Source organism: Neomonachus schauinslandi, chromosome 3 (genome assembly GCF_002201575.2).
Source record: "Neomonachus schauinslandi chromosome 3, ASM220157v2, whole genome shotgun sequence".
NCBI lineage: Eukaryota > Metazoa > Chordata > Mammalia > Carnivora > Phocidae > Neomonachus > Neomonachus schauinslandi.
Genome location: NC_058405.1, coordinates 141,842,880 through 141,853,693, shown reverse-complemented (window position 1 = coordinate 141,853,693; position 10,814 = coordinate 141,842,880). Strand labels below are relative to the sequence as shown.

The following is a 10,814-nucleotide window of genomic DNA, read 5'->3' as shown; positions in this document are numbered from 1 at the left end:
TCTATTTTGAAAATTATTAATAAAAAGCACAAAGCACTTATGACATTATCTCATTTAGTACTCACAGATGCTGTGAGATAGGCATTAGCACTTTTGTTTTCATTTATTTTTTAAATTGAAGTATAGCTGACATACAATGTTATATTACTTTTAGGGGTACAGCATAGTGATCTGACAATTCCATACATTACACTGTACTCATCACAGTAAGTGTAATTACCATTTGTCACCATACAACATTATTACAATATTATTGACTATATTTCCTATGCTGTGCCTTTCATCTCCGTGACTTATTTATTTCATAATTGGAAGTTTGTACCTCTCAATCTCCTTCAACTATCTTGCTCATTTCCCTTAACCCCCTCCCCTCTGGCAACAACCAGTTTGTTCTGTTTATGATTGTTTCTTTTTGTTTGTTCACTTATTTCATTTTTTAGATTCCACATATAAATGAAATCACATAGTATTTGTCTTTGTCTATCAGACTTATTTCATTTAGCATGATAGCTTCTAGGTTCATTCATGTTATTGCAAATGGCAAGATCTCATTATTTTTTTGTGGCTGAGTAATATTCCATTACATATAATGGAATATTATATTATTACATATTACATATAATTGCTAGTAATATTCCATATATAACACATAATTGCTGAGTAATATTCCATATATATAATTCTTTATCCTTTCACCTATTGATGAACACTTATGTTGCTTCCATATCTTGACTACTATAAATAATGCTGCAATAAACATAGGGGTGCATAATCTTTTTGAATTAGTGTTTTCATCTTCTCCAGGTAAATACCCAGTAGTGGAATTACTAAATTGTATGGTATTTTTATATTTAATTTTTTTACAAACGTCCATACTGTTTTCCACAGTGGCTGCACCAATTTACATTCCCACCAACAGTGCAAGAGAGCTCCCTTTTCTCTACATCCTCACTGACACTAGTTACTTTTTATCTTTTCGATACTAGTCATTCTGGCTGGGACGAAGTAATATCTCACTGTAGTTTTGATTTGTGCTTCCCTGGTGACTATGTTGAACATCTTTTCATGTGTCTGTTGGCCATCTGTATGTCTTCTTTGGAAAAATGTCTATTCATGCCCTCTGTTCATTTTTAAATTTGCTTTTTCTGGTGTTGAGTTGTATAAGTTTTTTTATATATTTTAGATATTAACCCCTTATCAGATATAACATTTACAAATATCTTTTCCCATTCAGTAAGTTGCCTTTTTGTTTTGTTGATGATTTCCTTCACTGGACAAAAGCTTTTTATTTTGGTATAGTCTCGATTTTTTATTTTTGCTTTTGCTCCCTTGCCTGAGGAGACATATCTAGAAAATATGTTGCTAAAGACTGATGTCCAAAAGATTACACCTATGTTTTCTTTTAGGAAGAAAGAAATTCCTAAAAAATATTTTATTTTAGGAGTTTTATGGTTTTGGGTCTCACATTTAGTTCTTTAATCCATGTTATTTTTGTGATAGAAGAAAATGGTCCAGTTTTATTATTTTATATGTAGATGTCCAGTTTTTCCAATACCACTTATTGAACAGACTCTCTTTTCCCCAATGTTATATTCTTGCTTCCTTTGTTGTAGATTAATTGACCATATAGGCATGGGTTTCTGTCTGGGCTCTCTATCCTATTCCATTGATCTGTGTCTATTTTGGCACCAGTACCATACTGTTTTGATTATGATAGCTTTGCAGTATATCTTGAAATCTGGGATTGTGATACATCCAGCTTTGTTCTTCTTTCTCAAGATTACTTTGGCTATTCAGAGTCTTTTGTGATTCCATACAAATTTTAGTATTATTTGTTCTAGTTCTATGAGAAATACTGTTGGTGTTTTGATAGGGACTGCACTGAATCTGTAGATTGCTTTGGGTGGTATGGTCACTTAACAATATTAATTCTTTCAATCCATGAGCATGGTATATCTTTCCATTTGTGTCACCTTTAATTTCTCTCATCAACATGTTATAGTTTTCAGAGTACAGGTCCTTCACCTCCTTGGTTAAATTTATTCCTAGGTATTTTATTCTTTTTGGTGCAATTGTAAATGGGATTGCTTTCTTAATTTCTCTTTCTGCTACTTTGTTAATTAGTGTATAGAAGTGCAACTTATTTCTATATATTAGTTTTGTATGCTGTAACTTTACTCAATTCATTTATTAGTTCTAACACTTTTTTGGTGGAATCATTAGTGTTTTCTATATGTAGTATCATGTCATATTCTTTACCAATATAGATGCCTTTTATTTCTTTTTCTTGTCTGATTGCTGTGGCTAGGACTTCTAGTTCTATGTTGAATAAAAGTGACAACAGTGAACATCCCTGTCTTGTTCCTGATCTTAGAGAAAAAACTTTCAGTTGTTCACCATTGAGTATCATATTAGCTGTGGATTTTTCATATATGGCCTTTATTATGTTGAGATATGTTCCCACTAAATCACTTTGTTGAGGGTTTTTATTATGAATGGATGTTGAATTTTGTCAGATACTTTTCCTGCATCTATTGAGATGATCATATGGTTTTATCTCTCATTTCATCAATTTGATATATCACAGTGATTGATTTGTAGATATTGAGCCACTGTTACATCTCTGGAATAAATTCCACTTGATTGTGGTGAATGATCCTTTTAATGTATTGTTGAATTCAGTTTGCTAATATTTTTTTAAGGAATTTTGCATCTATGTTCATCAGGGATAATGGCCTATAGTTTTGTTTGTTTATTTATTTTTTTTTTTCTGTAGTATCTTTGTCTGGTTTTGGTATCAAGGTAATGCTGGCCTTGTAGAATGAATATGGAAACTTTTCTTCTCCTCTACTCTTTGGAATATTTTGAGGAAAATAGGTATTAACTTTTCTTTAAATGTTTGATAGAATTCACCTGCAACTCTTTCTGATCCTGGAATTTTGTTTTTTGGCAGTTTTTGATTACCAATTCAATTTTGTTACCAGTAATCAGTGTGTTAAGATTTTCTATTTCTTCTTGATTCAGTTTGGGAGATTTCATGTTTCTAGGAATTTATCCATTTCTTCTACATTGTCCAATTTGCTGGCATATATTTTTTCAGTACTCTCTTATAATCCTTTGTATTTCTGTGGTGGTGTTATTACTTCTCTTTCATTTCTGATTTAATTTATTTGAGTTATCTCTTTTTTCTTGATGAGTGTGGCTAAAGCTTTCTCAATTTCGTTTATCTTTTCAAAGAACTAGCTCTTGGTTTCATTGATCTTTTCTATTGTTTTTTCAATCTCTATTTCATTTATTTCCTTTGTGATCTTTCTTACTTCTGTCCTTCTACTAAATTTGGGCTTTGTTTATTCTTCTTTTTCTAGTTTCTCCAAGTGTACAGTTAGGTGATTATTTGAGATTTTTCTTGTTTTTTGTTTTTTGTTTTTTGAGGTAGGCCTGTATCACTATAAACTTCCCTCTTAGAACTGCTTTCACTGAGTCCCAAAGATTTTGGACCATTGTGTTATCATTTTCATTTGTCTATAGGTATTTTTTTATTTCTTCTTTGAGTTCTTCATTGACCCATCAGTTGCCTAGTAATGTGTTGTTCAGCCTCCAAATGATTGTGGGGTTTTTTTAAATTGATTTTTAGTTTCATACCATTGCAATTGGGAAAGATGCTTGATATGATTTCAATTTTCTTAAATTTATGGAGACTTGCTTTGTGGTTTAACATATGACCTACCCTGGAGAATGTTCCGCATGCACTTGAAAAGAATGTGTATACTGCTATTTTGGGATGGAATGTTCTGTATATATCTGTTATGTCCATCTGTTCTAATGTGTCATTCAAAGCCACTGTTTCCTTATTGATTTTTTGTCTGGATGATCTATCACTGATATAATTGGTGTTAAAGTCTCCAACTATTAGTGTATTATTATCAATCTCTCCCTTTATGTCTGTTAATTTTTGCTTTATGTATTTAGGTGCTCCTATGTTGGGTGCACAGATATTTATAATTGTTATATTCTCTTGTTAATTCCTTTATCATTATGTGATGTCCTTCCTTGTCTCTTGTTACTGGCTTTGTTTTAAATAGTGCTTTTCTTTTTAAAGAGATGAGCTTCACATGTCATATTTTTAAAAAATTGCAAAATTCTGCTTTGTCCTTGCACTCTTCCTCCATCTCCTTCCCTATTCCTTCTCAAACAAGCAAATTCCCTTCATGTTCTTAAAGAATGTCTAGGGAGATGGGAATAATAGTGTATTTGAAGAATGTGCATAGATACTACCCTGAAAATAAATGTCAGTATATTATTATACATCAAAAAGACTCTGAATAATATTATTATGCCTATTTTTATAAATGAGGAAGATGTCTCAGAAACCCAAACTGGCTTATTCATTATCAGTCAGAAATTATTAGAAAATAAACTAGATATGTTAAATCCAAAATTTATAATCTTTGCACTCTATGGGGAGGTATCACAAAGTGTTTCAAATTTCTATCATGCCATACTAGGTATTATGTAAAGAGAATTATACAGTAATATTGTCATAGGCATTATGGTCTATGTAAATTAATATTCATTTTCTTAAGACAGGCCTATGAATGCAAAAAAAAGATAATGAATATTAGACATTGAATTTTACAAATAGATCATTATGGAGATGATACAATAAAAGATAAGTTAAGGTTAGTGTTCACCTTAAATCTGTTTTAATTATGTACAAGGTGAATTTATCTATTAGAAGACTATATCTATGTTGTTTGTTGAATATATTCTACCTACTTTCTACAGTCTAAAATAGTAAACATAAGGGGCTTATTTCAAATCTTAATAATATAGGACTGGTCCAAGGCATAACTGTGAATTCAGTAAAATTTGTTTTCAGCTTTCATTCGTATTTCCTTTATCCTTCAGACTTCATTACCTAGACATATGGACATGTGTCTATTTTCCCCACAGGAAGGTTGATTTTTGCCATAAAATTACTGTTAGTTAAAGTACATTGCCTGTCATTTCTATATCATATGTCTAGAAGTAATTAAAAATTTTTACAATTACACTTTTAAATTAGTTATCCTGTTTTATAGTGCTTGATTTCTCATCATGTTGCTTTAGGATGCTACATGGAAATAAGCCACTGAGACTTTTCATAAATACCTTGGTAACATTTTGCAAAATATTTTTAAGTTATGTAGAGGTGTTACATTGATTAGTAAAATGCCTAAGAAATTATCAGCTATAGCTCATATTCTATATAAAGGAGGAAACTGAAGCTCAGAGAATATCATTACCCAAGGATCAAAAACCAAAAAGTAATAGACCCAGAAATAGAAATCCAGTTTCCTAAATTTTAGTCTACTTCATTTCCGCATGGCTCTATTTCCACTCTATGGCAACCCTACATCTGCCTAGTTGGATAAAGAAAACAAGTGACTACTTTTAGTCCTCCAGGATAGGATGTCTGCTGTCTATGGGATATTCAGAACACAGTGGTTGCTGGATTCTAATTAACAAGACAGTTCTAAATGTGTACTAAGGATGTGCCTCATGCTATAGGTTGCATCCAAAGCCATTGTTTAATTGAGTGGTTATGGCAATCTTCCTAAATCATTGCAAATTATTAAGCAGCATGTGGTACAATTGGGACCAGGAAGGCTCAGGTGTAATAAATGATTGTCCTTTAGAGAGTCATTTCTTCATAATAGGGAAGTAATTCATTAGGGAAATAAAAGAAACTTCAACTGTAGCAATTAAGCATACTGAAAAATATTTTATACAGAAAATCCTTTGCTTCTTGTCTGAACTAAAGCAGAAACCAACAACCCATTTCTGAAAAAGTTATCAAGACATGCAAATTCACTAAAAACAGAATTGTTCTTTGGCTCATTATTTACATTGTGGCATAAAAACAGCCATTATTTTCCAAGAAGAATGTTAAACTTCCATTTGAAGTGTTTTTATTTAATTCAGACTTTCATCTTTAAATAAAATACAAAAAACAAACAAGCAAACCTGAAAAACTCAAAGGAAAACCTAGAAAGTATGATATTATTGGTGCTTAGATATATGTGATCTAAAACAAAAAGTTGAAAATCCAAGTAATTCATAAAGCAGAAGAATTTTAAAAATAAATATGGTATCAGGAATAAGACTATAATTACTACACCAAAGGTAATAAGCCAAGGACTATAATGTCAAGAATATAAGTCTACCTGGCTCTATGGTCACCCTTCAAGTCTCATGGCTTTAGTGAAACTGATGATATCCTCACTTTTCCTTCTCTTCCTTTTCTTAAAACCTGCATACATGGTGTCTGTCATCTTCTAGTTTGCATATACAACTTTTGAAGCACGCTTTTCCTTTTTGACTGTATATTAATTTGTTTTTTTAATATTTTTTCTGGACAATAATTATAGATGGATATACCAATAATTCAAATTGCATTTTTTTGGTTATTCTATCATTTCAGCATTTTTCAACATTAGTGAATAAATTTCATTCAAATGCATTTTTGTTAACATTTGTTGGGTGAGAAATGATTTGAGGATACAGTATAATTTAAGGGAATCCCAAAATGGGTAATAATTTAAATCTCCAAAAGAAGAAGAAAGACTGAAAGTTTACATATTAGATGCTCACATTTTTTTTTTAAGTCTAATATCTAACATCTGGGCATCATGATCAGGGATTTAATTAAGGCAAAATGAATGTCAAGAATTTCACATGGATTCCATTAATCAGATTTGCTATTACATCATTTGAATTGGAGTCCTTTATTTCCCCACTTCATAAATATTTCTTCAGGGACCTGCCTGTGGGTGAAAATAGGACATAGAGTTCACATTCCTTTAAAGAAATAGATGCAAAAAGGGGCATATGCCTGTGAGGCTCTCTACTGCATACTTAATGCATTGGACCAGGAGAAAGTAGGTTGTATTGAAATAGGCAAGTCTCACACTTTTCTTTAAATATGGACTTATTTTCTGAAAAATGTTTTGGGGTTGAAAAAAAATTAATTATGGCACGAGTCCTGAAAAGATTTCTGTAAACTGGACAACTTCTAATATTTTTGAAACTCACTAATGACTGAGCGAGCAGGATGATAAATTTGATTCAAAGAGTATTTGAGGACCCGGATATTTATAGGGAATGGAGAAGGAAAGTCAGAATAAGATTGCTAGGTTAAATACAAAGCGACATAATAGTCTACAGTCAGTACAATCATATTTTCTACCAGGAAGAATTAATTTGTATCTCTATCAAAATATATATAGATACAGATATTATACATATAAATTATATATATAAATATGGAACTTCACAGAGCCTGGGCCCTAATCAGTAGTTAATAGTTGAATAAACAAAGTTCCAATCCCCTAGATAATTAATCTTCGAGTGGTCCTGTGGATGGTACTTCAATGTAACATTGAAAGAACATGTAATCCTACTTTGTCTAATTCCTAAGTTTTGGATGAGTTTTCCTAACAACATTAATATTTAGAATGATGATATTATATGTCTGGCAGAGTCTATAAAGATCATGTTCATCAAAGGAAACAGACCTATAATTCATTAGTGGAGTTATGCATGGGAACCACTGAGCCATTAATTTGTGTTTTTTTAAGAAAAGAAACCTATAAAATCCCTCTAAAGCAAATGAAGTGAAGACATCCTATTTTCCAGTAGGAAACATCTCATACAAGGAATCCTCAATATGATGTAACAGCTAACTTCTCATTAGAAACCATGAAGGCCAGAAAGCTGAGGAATGAATATTCAAAATGCTGGAAGAAAAAGGACAGCTAAGAATCCTTTAAGCAGTAAAACTATCCTTCATAATGAGATCTCATTCCCATACTTTCTTCTAGTTCTTTAGACATGGTTTCTTTTAGTTCTTTAAATATATTTAGATAGGTGACTTCAAGTCTTTGTCTCATCAGTCCATATCTGAGCTTTCTAAGGTACATTTGCTACTGACAGCCTTTTTTCATGTTACAGGCCAAATTTCTTACTTCTCTGCATGTGTCATAAGTTTTTGTTGAAAATTTGATATTATAAGTAATATAATGTAGGAACTATGGAAATCAGAATCTCTACCTCCCCAGGGTTTGTTACTTTTGCTGTCTGTTGCTGTTTGGTGATCTTTCTGACCTAATTCTATAAAGTCTGTATTCTTTGTCATTTTTGGCCACTGAAATCTTTGATCACTTAGGTTAGCAGTCAGCTAATAATTAAGCAGAGATTTCCTCTAATGCCTAGAACCAATTAATCTCCTAATTTTTGATAAAGGGCTCTACGTGCATGTTAGGGTATGCTTTCGTCATTGAGCCAGGCAGTTGGGAACTGCCTTAACCATTACTTCCAGCTTGTGCAGAATCTCAAGGGCAGGCAAGAGTGAGAACTTAGTACCTCTTTGGGTTGTTCCTGAAAACTGTACACCGCCCTGGGCATGTGCACAACTTTCTAGATCACCAGGGATATGTTACATCTTGCCAAAGCCCCTAGGAACATATTTCCCAATTTTTCTTTTTAAGCTTACTCTTTGTAAGCCTGTTTGCTCCAACTGTTATCCATGACCCAGGCAACCACAATGTTAACAATATTCTGTATTGTTTTTTACAAATGCCCCAGAGAAAAGACTTTTCACAGTGGTGAATCCCTTAGTCAGGTCAGATAAAGACAACCTTGCCAGGTGGGGGGGTCTTCTGGAGAACCACTAAATAGGTCAACCATTGACAGTTCTCTGGGAATGGGACTTTGAAGGAGCTTCAACTGTGTTCCATTCCTTCCAGTGGCTGCCAGACTGCTGGTTTTCACTGTGATTATGGGCTGTTAATTTTCAAGGATACCACTGAGCTGGGGAGTGAAGATAAGAATAGTGCAAGTTAAAACGCCGCAAAACTCGCTGCTCTTACCGTGATTCCCATCTTTTCCTTGAATGAACTCTTTGTGAAGTGCGGAAATCCTTTAGTTAATTTCCAAAGTTATGCAAAATTTGATTCTGATCATTTTTCCCCCCAGTTTTCTCCTTGCTTTTATGGAGGAGAAAGTTTTCAGAGGTTCTTGCTCTGCCTTGCTGATGTCACCTGCGGAGACAGCTTTTGAAGAGAAGAGCAAAAAGAGGTAAGGGATAATGAAGGGGGTTATGGGAAGAGAAAAATACAAGGAAGATAAAACTGGAAAATTCCAAGCAGCCTGTAGTTGCACGAATGTCACTTCTCTGTCCAAAAAGTTATAATTGCTTCTTAATCCCAACCCTACTAGAAGGATTTCAAGGCCTGAATATTCTTACCCTATGTTAAGCTTGCAACTCTACAGTTCTCTCCTTCTGAGTGCAGCCACGCTTCCAGTTAGGTGAGCCTTTGTCTCCACCTCCTTGCTCTCACCTGGCATCGACACCCATGCTGCAATTTATTGCTTCAGTCTAAGGCACTAGCTAGAGACTACGTGCTGGTGCTGTCCCTGCTCTCAAGTGGAGGAAAATATGGGCCTAAGGGATTGTCTATGACAGTGCCGAAGTAGAGACAGATTATTGTCCCAGCCACATTTGGGTTGCTCATTGCTAGCCTAAAGACACTTTTCTTCCTATAGGGACAAAATAAAAGTTGTTTTTTTTTTTTTTATCCCATTTTGTTCAGATATCAGAGTGACCATTTGATTCGAAGTCAGAACAGAGAAGTGGAACAAGGCTAATCTAATCCCCATGCCCCACTGATGAGTGAAGCCAGGGACAAGACAAAGTTGTGACCAGTGACAGCATTATGGAAAATTTTAGACCTCGTCCACAGGAATAAAAGCCAATGAGAAAGTGCGTATTTAAGAATTGAAAGAAAGGATAGGTTTGAAGGGAAAAGAGCAAAGTTAAACACAGTTTGGTAGTTTCTGGGTCGTTGAATTTGAGCTCGGTGCCAAGTGCATAAGAAAGATTTCTTAGTTGTCTGGTTCATACAGTAATTCGTAATAGTTCTGTTCAGGTTGATAGTTTTACAAAACAGGCTATATTAACTCATGTTATGTGGGCTAATTTGGTTGTTTCTAAGTCTTTAGTTAAAAAAGAAATTATCGCCCTGCTTGAACCGATTTAGGCCGCATCCCTCGGCCTCAGAGTCGCCGCCGCCATGGCCAGCCAGTCGCAGGGCATCCAGCACCTGCTGCAGGCCGAGAAGAGGGCTGCCGAGAAGGTGGTGGAGGCTCGCAAGTGAAAGAACCGGAGGCTGAAGCAGGCCAAAGAAGAAGTTCAGGCTGAAATTGAACAATACCGCCTGCAAAGAGAGGAGTTCAAGGCCAAGGAAGCTGCAGCTCTGGGATCCCATGGCAGCTGCAGCACCGAAGTGGAGAAGGAGACCCAGGAGAAGATGACCATCCTCCAGGCCTACTTCCAGCAGAACAAGGATGAAGTCCTGGATAACCTGCTGGCCTTTGTCTGTGACATCTGGCCAGAAATCCATGAAAACTACCACATAAATGGATAGGGGAGGAAGGAGCAGCTCTGCATGCAGATTGTCATGTTAGATGCCTTCATGGAATACGAAGCTTCAGCAAAGCTTGAGTAGTTACATCCTTGTGAAAAGGCAATAAATTATTTCTGTATATTAAAAAAAAGCAATTATCCCCTTTATGAGAAAGCAGAAATGCCAAAACCTGAATGTCTTCAACTGACCGTTTGCTGCCAATTTTACAACCCAATCAATAATTTCCATTGCATTGGGTTTGCTTAAGAACCATCTATCTATATTCTATCATATTGATCCTCAATCTTAATCATTTAGACATTGTAGGGAAACTACATTTAAATGGTCCTTATAGAGGGATTTTTCCTA

At 34.4% G+C, this 10,814-nt stretch overlaps 1 pseudogene; it reads left to right on the top strand.

Annotated features, from left to right (window-relative positions):
* Positions 1-10,112: 10,112 nt before the first annotated feature.
* LOC110592285 lies at positions 10,113-10,466 on the top strand (annotated as a pseudogene).
* The last annotated feature ends 348 nt before the right edge of the window (positions 10,467-10,814 follow it).